Source organism: Chenopodium album, chromosome 4 (assembly GCF_948465745.1).
Source record: "Chenopodium album chromosome 4, dcCheAlbu1.1, whole genome shotgun sequence".
NCBI lineage: Eukaryota > Viridiplantae > Streptophyta > Magnoliopsida > Caryophyllales > Amaranthaceae > Chenopodium > Chenopodium album.
In genome coordinates, this window is record NC_137837.1 from 77,988,048 (window position 1) to 78,000,046 (window position 11,999).

Consider the following 11,999-nt stretch of genomic DNA (forward strand, 5'->3'; position numbering starts at 1 on the left):
TTTTGGGATTTGAAAGAAGGGTAATGTATGGTAGCACTTTATGGATTGGCTTCTTTTTCTTTTTAAGTTTTAATAACGTCCACATTTATATATATAATGTCCAAGCTTGAAGCCTCAGTATAAATTTTTTTATTCACTTGTTCTGTACTCCTCCCATTATTCTTATTTAACTTTGTTAAAAGTGGTATCTAAAGTATGTTTTTTTTATTTAGCATATTATAAAAGTGCTAATCTAATATATATATAAATAAAGTAGGCATTTTTGGAGAACATTCGGCGCGCCCCATAAGCAAAGGTATATTTTTGACCAATTAAAAATTAGATTTCTATTTTATTTTAGAATTAAAAAATTCACTTGCCACCTACATAAAAACGACGAATGAGATTTAAGAAATTTGCTAGGTAAAAAACAACGAATAATGATTTAATAGGATTTAATTTATTTTAAAAACTAAAAATTCTTTTTTTAAAAAAATCATCTTAAGATATAGGATTTATATATCTAAGATAATCTTTATAGTGTTTATAATAAGAAATAAAAATTATTCCTTAATTATAATTAAATTAAAATTTGTTATGCCTACCACTATAAATTAACGCATCCTACAACACCAATAAAATTTCGTATCAATACATAACCAAATCAAGCGAATTTTGTGTCAGTTCTGTCAGTTTATTTCATCAATGGTTGCGTAATTCTTAGTTTAATTTTTAAAATCCATGTTTTAATGTAAATTTGTGATTATTGCTTACATTGTGTTTATTTAGAATACTTAATGATTATATGTTTATGTTTTGTTTACCGAATTTTGGTTTTACATGTAGATCTAATATAATTAGAGAATTAAATTCGAGCAAAAATGATTGGAAAATCAAAGTACGAAGAGGTATTACATCTTTATAAATCGTTTACATTTATTAAATTTTTTATAAACCTTTATTTTTATTAATTATAATATTAAAATAATTTTTTTGTGATTTAGGTAGCATAATAAAGTCCTCAAATTAACTTAATTTTTATTTTTAATTACAGGGTGATTGCGTTCATGCCTCAATTAAAACCAACTTTGTACAACTTTGCTAACATGTTTTATTTATCCATTTTGATTAGATGGAAGAGATATGGGTGTGAACGAAGTTGGTGATTCTATCAAAATAGAAGATAAATAGTATACATGTTTTTAATTTTTTAAAAAAATATTTGTATCTTTTAAAAAACAACGAATAATGATTTAGGATTTAAATTATTTAAAAATAAAAAATATCTTTTCACATTAAAGATTTTATCCTAATATGTAACCGATAAAATATCACATTTACAATTATTATTTTTTTATTGAAAGATATCATATTTACAATTTATTCATATTTTTAAATCCAATTGTTATATAATTATCAACCACAATAAAATACAAAACAACAATAAACAAAGTCACGTTATAAATTACATTTTAAAAAAAACTTTTGTTGTAGGCCATAACACTTTAATTAAAATATTATGTTTTTTTTTTGTTTGAAATTATTAGATAGTAAAATAAATCAAATAATTAAAAAAAACATAGAATCTATACGAAAATATATTTTCTTGAGATTTATACATGAAAAAGTCGTGCATCGCACGGGCTTTCATCTAGTTATATTTTAAAAGAGAGCTAAAGACTAAAGAGGTGATAAATAAGTCATTACTAAGATAATTATTTTGAAATATCTTTTTTGGAATAAGTGATTAAGTATTTTTTTTTTCAGAGCCCAAGTAATTAAGTATTTAAGTGTGCTTTAATGTCTAATTAAAAATAAATCATGTTTGGATATATAAAGCTATTTATATATTTCTTTAAAAAAAAAAAAAAAAAAAAAAAAAAAAAAACAAAAAATTTATGTATAGCTACATATATTATTGTCTATCACTTAGGAACAAGGTAATAGCTTAAAGCTATAGGAAACAAATATGTTCTAAACTTGTCTAATATTACAATGAATAAACTTTCACTTTTACTTTAATAATATACTTTTGTCTTTATCATTTTTTCTCATCACATATTAATTTCACTTTTGATTTTTCTATTTTCAAGTATTACTTTCAAGTATAAATATAATGAACGTTATTCACATTTAAACATAATTGAGAAAAGTCTCAAAATATTTCCTAAGCAAAGGACAAAAATGAAAAGAGATTCTAAACCTCTTTAAATATTTCAAGGAACGAATTTTATAAAGGATTCATATATTCCAAATACCCCACGTACTTATCACGATATTGGTAATTAAATTAGGGTGTATTTAGCTCACTAATTCTAAGTATAAGGTATGGTTTGAATCCTTAACTTGATTTTAGTTGATAATTTGAAGAGCTTTTTAACTTTGCCTCAAAACCCCATCCCAATGCAAGGTATAAAAACCAGGTTAAGGGTAGGAACAGTTAAAATTCAAACCCATGCAACAACGTCGTATTATGCTAGTTTCATTCCAACATACTCCAACGTCTCTTTAAAAGATAAACATATAATATTGATTCCCACGCAAAGGCAAGAATCATTTATAACTTGAAGGTGTTATTATAATGTGGCCCTACTTTAGTAGAAATCTAATCTTTTGAAGAATAATATATCAACAAATTGGTAATGAAGTTTTTTTTTTTTTTTTTTTTTTTTTTTTTTTTTTTTTTTTTTTGAAACAATTGGTAATGAAGTTTAAAAGGCAGGTGATAAACGAATCATTCAAATCAAATTTTTGACAAGGATAATCCTTTTGATTTTTTTTGTTTGTTTTTTTTTTATTTTTTTTTTGATTTTTTTTTTTGGTTGTTTTGTAGTATTAGTAGTTGTTGTAATAAGCAATAAAGTGTGGTTTAAAGTCAAATTAAAAGACAAGTATGTTTGGTTAAACCGCTATATATTGTCGATCACTTTTGGATATATTTAGGCCATTTTCACTTCACCTTATTTTTACTGAACTGGAATTTTTTTTTACTGAAACAAAATTATATTTGCTAAACTTAAATTATGTTGTTGAATTTAAATTAATTTTACTGAACTGAAATTATTTTTGCTGAATTGAAATTATTTTTACTGATTTTCTATTATAATTCTTCTGAATTTTACTGAAGTGAAGTTATTATTACCGAACTGAAATTATTTTTACTAAACTGAAATTATTTTTACTGAACTAAAATTAATTTTACTAAACTGAACTTATTTTTTATTGTGCTGAAATTATTTTTACTTAATATTATTTTTTAAGGTGAAGTGAACATGGCCTTGTTTAAAGCAAGATACCGATGGATATAAATTTTAAAAAATATAATGGATATAATTTATAAAATCTAGCTACTATAGTTATTAAAGTATAATGTGCGAATAGTGCAAAAGTAAAATAATGTCAATTAAAAAAAAAACAGAAAAAGTATATACATCAATTAAATGAGTATACTAAAGTAGAAAATTAGAAAATTAAATGGATAACAAGGTACGTATTTAATTACATAACGAAAGACATGTTCTTATCATCTTATAAACATATAATATTGATTCCCATATGCAAAGGCAAGAATCATTAATATCTTGAAGGTGTTATTATAATGTAGCCCTACTTTAGAAGAAATCTAGCTTTATGAAGAATAGTATATCAATAATTTGGTAATGAAGTTTACAAAATATAGCATATAGGGTAAACAATTCGGATTTGGTTGGGTTTATTAGTTTCGAGTTATAACGGGTTGAAATGATTAGCAGGCCGGTTTGGGTAAGTTTTGAAAATCATTGAGTCAGTTCGGTTTGGTTTTTTATTGCGGTTTCTATTCGGGCCTGGTCCTAATCGGGTTGGGTTGTAGTTGGTTCAGGTTATAATCAGTTTAGGTTGAATCAGGTCGGTTTAAAAACAAATTTAGCCAGTTTAAAGTGGGTTTTTGGTTCAAAACAGTTCGGGTTCTAATTGGGTCTGGTTCTAATAGGTTCAGGTCATAATCAGTTTGGGTTAAACCTGGTCGGTTTGAAAATGGGTTTCAGTTCAAAACAGATCGGGTAAAATCGGGGGTCCAGACATTATTGGTTCAGGTCATCATCGGTTTGGATTGAACTTGGTCGGTTTGAAAACGAGTTTTCCCGATTTGAAGCGAATTTCATTCCAAATTATATTGGGTTATAATCGAGATGGATAATTATCGAGTCAAGTTAGTTGGATAACGGGTAGGAACGGGTCACAGTTTATTTGAATTTTTTTAAAATCAAATTTTTTTTTTTGAAGGTATGTGATAAAATTTGTTATTTTATTCGCTATACGTTTTGTATTATTTATTAGGAAAATTTGTCAAAAAAAACCTTTTAAACGCACCATTTTGCAAAATAAAAAAAATAAAAAAAAAAACTTTTTAAAAGATTTTTGGCAAAAGAAAACCCAAAGTTTGATTTTTTTTTGTTGAAGACAACATGTGCCTCTAATTCACGTGATTAAGCTCTAATTTTTTCCTAATAAGTGTAATAACTCTCTAACTCTCACTTAGCCCTTTATTAACTAAATTAATTAATAAACAAATATAATAATAAAAACCACAATCCCACCACCAGCCAGCCACCATCCCTAGCTACCACCAGCCAGCCTTTCCTCCTCCTCTGGAAAAGTGGCAGCAGCCCCCCTCCCCCAGCCTAGTCGCCACCCTGAACTGCCAGAGTGCCCTTTCCTTTTCCCCCGCTACAACTCCCCCTTCCTTAAACCCTAACCCCGACAAATCACCTAACACTGATGACTTCTTCTTTAACTAAGACATCCATGATAACATCAACATCGAGTGGCAGAAGGTCCTCGATGACGCGGCGACGACGTCGAGAAAGAGGGGGAGAGAGAGTGAGTCAAGGAGAGAAAAGGACAAGGGAGAAGAAGCGTGAGGCACCTGCTCGATGTTAGGGTTTAGGGAGGGGGAAACGGGAATGGTAGGAGGGTTGTCGGAGGTCGAGCTGAGGTGGGTCGCTGGGAGTAAGGGGTTTAAGGTGGCGGCTTGGTTGAGGGGAGGGGGCAGCTAGCATGGGAGAGGGAAAATGAAGGAGTGGCTGGCTGGTATGGTGGTGGGAGTGGTGGTTTTTGGGTTTTGTTTTTATTTATAAATTCAATTAATTAATAAATAGCTAAGTGAGAGTTATAGGAAACATATATGTTTTGTCTATCACTTAGGAACAAGGTAATAGCTTAAAGCTATAGGAAACATATATGTTCTAAACTTGTCTAATATTACAATGAATAAACTTTCACTTTTACTTTAATAATATACTTTTGTCTACATCATTTTTTTTCATCACATATTAATTTCACTTTTGATTTTTCTATTTTCAAGTATTACTTACAAGGATAAATATAATGAACGTCATTCACATTTAAACATAATCGAGAAAAGTCTCAAAATATTTCCTAAGCAAAGGATAATAATGAAAAGAGATTCTAAACCTCTTTAAATATTTCAAGGAACGAATTTTATAAAGGATTCATATATTCCAAATACCCCACGTACTTGTCACGATATTGGTAATTAAATTAGGGTGTATTTGGCTCACTAATTCTAAGTATAAGGTATGGTTTGAATCCTTAACTTGCGTTTAGTTGATAATTTGAAGAGCTTTTTAACTATGCCTCAAAATCCCATCCCAATGCAAGGTATAAAAACCAGGTTAAGGTAGGAACATTTAAAATTCAAACCCATGCAACAACGTCGTATTATGCTAGTTTCATTCCAACATACTCCAACGTCTCTTTAAAAGATAAACATATAATATTGGTTCCCACGCAAAGGCAAGAATCATTTATAACTTGAAGGTGTTATTATAATGTAGCCCTACTTTAGTAGAAATCTAGCCTTTTGAAGAATAGTATATCATCAAATTGGTAATGAAGTTTAAAAGGCAAGTGATAAACGAATCATTCAAATCAAATTTTTGACTAGGATAATCTTTTTTTTTTTTTTTTTTTTTTTTTTTGTAGTAATAAGCAATTAAGTGTGGTTTAAAGTCAAATTAAAAGAATTAGTATGTTAGGTTATAAATAGCTATATATATTGTCTATCACTTTTGAATAAGTTTAGTCTATTATTCTAATAATTAAAGAAGAGAAGAAAAAATAGAAACTGATATGTTTTGAACCATTGTAGAAGCTAATATGTTTAAACTTTAGTGAGATGCAAGCCAAATAAAATCCAAACTTGTTTAAACATTAGGAAGATACAACATCCGTTGTGTTTTAATTAAGTTGACACATTTCTTTTATCACGCTTGTTAACGCACTATTTTAACAATTAATATATCTCTAAATATCGACATTGTAATATCATTCAAAGTGGATATTTAAAAAAATATGCATATTGAGATGATTCAAATATATAAGATTCCACATGATTATATTTTATACAAAATATAATGGATAGAAATCATAAAAGCTATTTAAAGTATAGTGTGTAAATAGTGTAAAAGTAAAATGATTTCAACTAAAAAAAATAGAGAAAGTATATATATATATATATATATATATATATATTGAATGAGTATAGTAAAGTGTAAAATTAGAAAATTAATTGGGTAACAAGCTTCTAATTTTATTACATAATTAAGGGCATGTTCTTATCATCTTATAAACATATAATATTGATTCCCACGCAAAGGCAAGAATCATTAATATCTTGAAGGTGTTATTATAATGTAGCCCTACTTAAGAAGCAGAAAGCTAGCTTTATGAAGAATGGACAAATTAGAAAAAATAATCCCAACTTTCATCAATTTTCATAGAATAATCCCAACTTTGGATTATACTGGAATAATCCGAAGTTTAGGGGTAGTTCTTTTTCTTCAATCCTAAACCGGTCAACCAAAGTCAATGACCTGATATTACAGGTTATATGCCACGTGTCAAAATGCAATTGGTCCAAAAAAAGAAAAATAAAAAAAAATTTAAAAAACCAGCAAACCCTTATCCCCCCTTCCTGACCCCCGTAACCACCACCACCACCACCACCACCTGCCACCGTCGACCGCATCAACCTCTCCCTTCCCCTGCCCCAACCGTGCGCCTCTTTCACCCCAAACCCCAGGTGCCGGTGTTGTGACCCACCTCCACCCCCAATCCCCTCCTTTCCCGATTTGGTTTTCGGCCCTCCATAACCGGAAATCTCTTTAAACCCCCTCCATCCATTCGAAACACCCTCAAAACCCCTCCCCCACTCCCGAAAACCCCCAACAACCCCCTCCTCACCGTCGAAAACCCCCTCCAACCATTCGAAACACCGTCTAAACACCCTCAAAGCGAATTGGATGGAAGTTTTCAAGGGTTTTTATAGGTGGTTGCGTAGGGATTCGGGGAGGGGACTGTGGCTAAGGGGAAGCGCCGGAGCGGCGAGTCTAGTGGTGGGGGAGGGACGAAGGTTCGGCAACTGGGTGGCTGGGCTATGGTGGTGGCGGGTTGCCGGAGTTGTTCTCAGGGTGGTTGGGGTTTTCGCAGGCTGGGTAATTTTTTTTTGTTTTTTTTTTAAATTTTTTTTATCCAATTGCTGTACGACACGTGTCATTTTATTTAAAAAAAAAAAAAAAGAAAAAACCCATTGAACCGGTAACCAGTATTTGGGATTGAAGAAAAAGAACTACCCCCAAAGTTCGGATTATTCCAGTATAATCCAAAGTTGGGATTATTCTATGAAAATTGATGAAAGTTGGGATTATTTTTTCTAAATTTTCCTATGAAGAATAGTACATCAATAATTTTGTAATGACGTTTACAAAATATAGCATATTATAGTATGTGAGGCATCACAGATTATACTTACCGTCTCATAGACACATTTTACTTGAAAGAGGACATAATACATCCTCCGTGTCCTCAACATTGACAAAATTTAAAATGTTCACGTACATGAACATAACTCTTTTGACCGTCTTTTGTGATTTATATGTAGGAAAATATAAAATTATGTGGGATCTTGTTAGATTTGTCTTGATTTATACTTCAAAGTATCAACCTTTGTTTTTTTCCTGCTACAATAAATATAAATAGTGAATTGATAAGTGTAAAACTCCAACGTTGTAGTTAAATAAGAGCAGAGGTATTTTATTTTCATTTCATTGAGCTTTCTAGTTGCTGCTCACATTAAAAAAAAATGTTTTACAAGGAAAAACTCATATTAATAATTACAATTTTAAGCGATTTATCTACTTGGGATATGATTATATTCTAATAATCCCACCTTTAATTTAATTTACTACAGTTTGCCTCTAGCACCCCAAATGACCAGTTACCTAATGAATGCGTAATTTTTTTAATTATATTAATGCCTTGTGTCGCAATTTAAAAAAAAAAAACTAACCTACATTTCCCTACCACCACTCCCTCCCCTTGCCCCACCGTTAAACCCCAATACCCACCCTTTCTGCTCTTTTTCCCACCGTGTAAACCCCTAGCCTCCACCCCTCCCTTTCCCTAGCAGTACACCCACAACCCCACCCCAAACTAACTCCCCCTTAAACCGACCAGAATGCACCCCCTACCACAAACCCTGACACCACCCCCTCCACGAAATCGTTCGAAATTATTATACTTCCTTTGTGTTTTAATAAGTGTTACACTTACCGAATTTGGCCATATTCTAATAAGTGTTACAGTTCAAAATATCTTTTTTTTTTTGTTTTTACAATTTTTTAATACTCCAACAACTCCGCTTACCTCTTATTTATTTAATGTAGTTTAATTGCCTAAATCTATGTGCCGCTCAAAGTGTAACACTTATTGAAACACGGAGGGACTACAAATGATATGGTCAATCATATTTGCAGTAGGGTAATTAGTTGTTTTGGTTAGTTTCGGGGATGAGGATTTTTAAGCGGGGATTGTTGTCGGGTTTTGGCGAAGGGAAAATTTGGCCAGTTTCATGCGGGTGATTTAATTTAGAGGCTACTGTTGGGTTTGCTGGGTTGTCGTTTCGGGAGTGGATGGGGCCAAATGGCCATTTTCAGTGGTTAGGGGGGGGCGTTGGCCGGTCGATATTCGATTGGGTTAGTGGTGGCCTAGGGTATTACTAAATGATGGAGGAAGGGGGGGTGGTGGCTAGTAAAGGGTTTGTTTTTTTAGATTAATAATGTGTTAACACATGCCATGTAATTTAACCTGTTATAGCAAGTGTCACAATTAATTTTTCACTAACTATGATAGCACTAGATTCACTAACCAGCCAACTCACTCACTAACTTATATAATAATGCACAGCATAAAGAACACGATAGAACACTTAGAATATATCACAAAGCATACTTTTATTAATATCATTAATAACATATTTACACGGTAGTTTCTGGATGCCTTGGACAAACCCCAAAGTCATCTATTTATAGGCAAAGGAGGACAACCCCCTCCAATACAAACAGACACTAAGCACGCATGAGCGCCAAGTGGCACTCATGCAATTAACCGTAAACTATTACAAGTCAGCAATCCTAACGAAGCATCACATATAGCATTCCTAGCCAACCGTCGCGGATTGCCACCATCAACAATCCTAGCCAATCGTTGCGGATCGCCACCATCATCACTCGTGTCTCTTCGCTTCATCCAGAATGCCTTTGCCCTCAATCCATAATGTGAAGTGTCACTTCGCCTTGGCTGAGCATCCAATCCTTATCCACATAAGGCAACCGATCGCATAACTGCTCCTTGCTCCAACCAACGCCTTGCTTCGCATTCCCATCGCATCTCTTCAGATAAGGATTAACTCCCAACACCCGTGCCAACTGCCATCAAGCACAGCACCCACGTGCTTCCCCGTCAGCACCGTGCTAGAGTCCAAGGGACGTGTTGTTTCGCAACAACGCCTCGTTAGTCAAGCGTTGCGTTGCTTCACCAAACCGCACCATGGCCCAAGCGACGCATAGCTTCGCTGTGCCATGTCGTTGGCTTGCTACGCTCTGCAATATAATGACGCCGGTTCCCCAACCGACGCGTTGCTTCGCAGCCAACGCCAAGCATTAACTGACAAAGGCTCGCCACGAGCCTTTGCTCACACCCAAGTCACTTAGCCCACTAGTATCAAGCCAACCTTGTGTCCAAGTCCTAGATAGCCCACACCATCCTTAGAACCATGCACTATGGCCCTAGCCAATGATGCGTCCATGGATGCACCAAGCCATGACTGACACCCTTCCCCTAAAGAGCTTTATATTGTACTGCGCTTATAATACTAGTGAACACGCCAGTGACAGTAACACAATAATGGACTATTGGTCCCAACCCTTGGGTCCAATGCCCATCCAAACAACCTTAGCTTACCAAGCTAACATATAGAGGCAACTATATGCCCTTATTTACTTATTAACCACACCATAGGGTCTTACAATAATATGTACAAGGCCTAGCACCATAGCCAAGCCGCAGTGTGCCTTTGCCTAGGCACACCATGCCGCGCATGGCCCAAAAGGGGTCTTACAAACCTCCCCCACTTGAAGATCCTGACGCCCTCGTTAGGAACTCTTCAATCTTACCCTCGAATTGCCATAACGTAGTATCACGTTCCCACGAAGCCTCTGCTTCGGGGCAATTCTTCTACTGCACCAAGTACTCAACTCGACGATTCTTTTTACTCTGGCCCAACACCCTCCGATCTAAAATCTTTTCCACATCCTTAGTGAACTGTTTTCTGATCGTTGGTGGGTTCCTCTTCGAGGCGGGATGCAGACCCTCCGCATCCTCGTAGTAAGGCTTCAAGTAGCTTACATGGAAGGTTGGGTGCACGTTTAATCTCTTAGGTAATTGCAACCGATATAAACAACACCCACTTTCTTTAACACCTCAAATGGACCATCATAACTTGGGATCAAATCCCTTTGCGCCGTTTTGATGCTAATCTTTTTCCAAATCTGAGGAGTCAGTTTCAGCAATACTTTATCCCCAACGTTAAACTCTAACGGACGCCTTCCCTTATCAGCGTACTTCTTCATGTGATGAGAGGCCTTTTCTAGGCTATCTCTCGCCTCTTCCATCAACTCTTGATGATTTGTAGCAAACCGATGTGCTGCGGGGCAGCCCACATCCTTACTTTGCTTGATGACTTCATGTGGCGTAAGTGGTTGCCAACCCATAGCAAGTTCGAAGGGACTCATTCCCGTTGCCGAACTCTTATGGAGGTTATAGCAAAACTGAGCAGGATCCAACAACTCCAGCCAATTCTTCTGGGAGGCTGTGACATAATGTCTTAGATACTCTTCTAGTAACCCATTGATCCGTTCTGTCTACCCATCCGTTTGTGGATGATTGGCAGTTGAGAATTTTAATTCTGAACCCAACAAGTTAAACAAAGCAACCCAAAATCGACCAGTAAACCGTGTATCCCTATCACTAACAATATCTTGCGGTAAACCAAAATATTTAACAACATACCCAAGAAATAGCTTTGCTGCCTCCTCGGCAGGACACGCATTAGGAGCCGGGATAAACACAGCATACTTCGAAAATCGATCTACCACCACCATGATAGATTTTTGCCCGTTAACATTGGGAAACCCTGAAATAAAATCCATCGAAACCGAAACCCATGGCTTCTCTGGAATAGTCAATGGTTGCAACAAACCTGCTTCTTTACGACGTTCAGTCTTGTCTAATTGACACATATGACATGACTTCACATACGCCTTCACTTCCGCCTGCATTCTAGGCCAAAAATAACTGCGTTCCAACAACGCTTGCGTCCTCTCCCTTCCTGGGTGTCCAGCCCACACAACATCATGGACTGACCTTAACAATTCTTGACACAATTTTCCAGATGGGACATACAAACGCCTTCCTTGTGCTAGCAACAACCCGTTCTCTAGCCAATACCTTCGCACAGAACCTTCCTTCACTAACTCACATAAATTCACGTACTCTGCATTGTCCTTACACTCATCCCGCACACGCTGTGTAAAATCAGACTGCACACTAGTAAGGGCCGCAAACACTTCTTGCGTTTTCCTACTTAGTGCATCGGGTACACAATTATGGCGTCCTGGTTT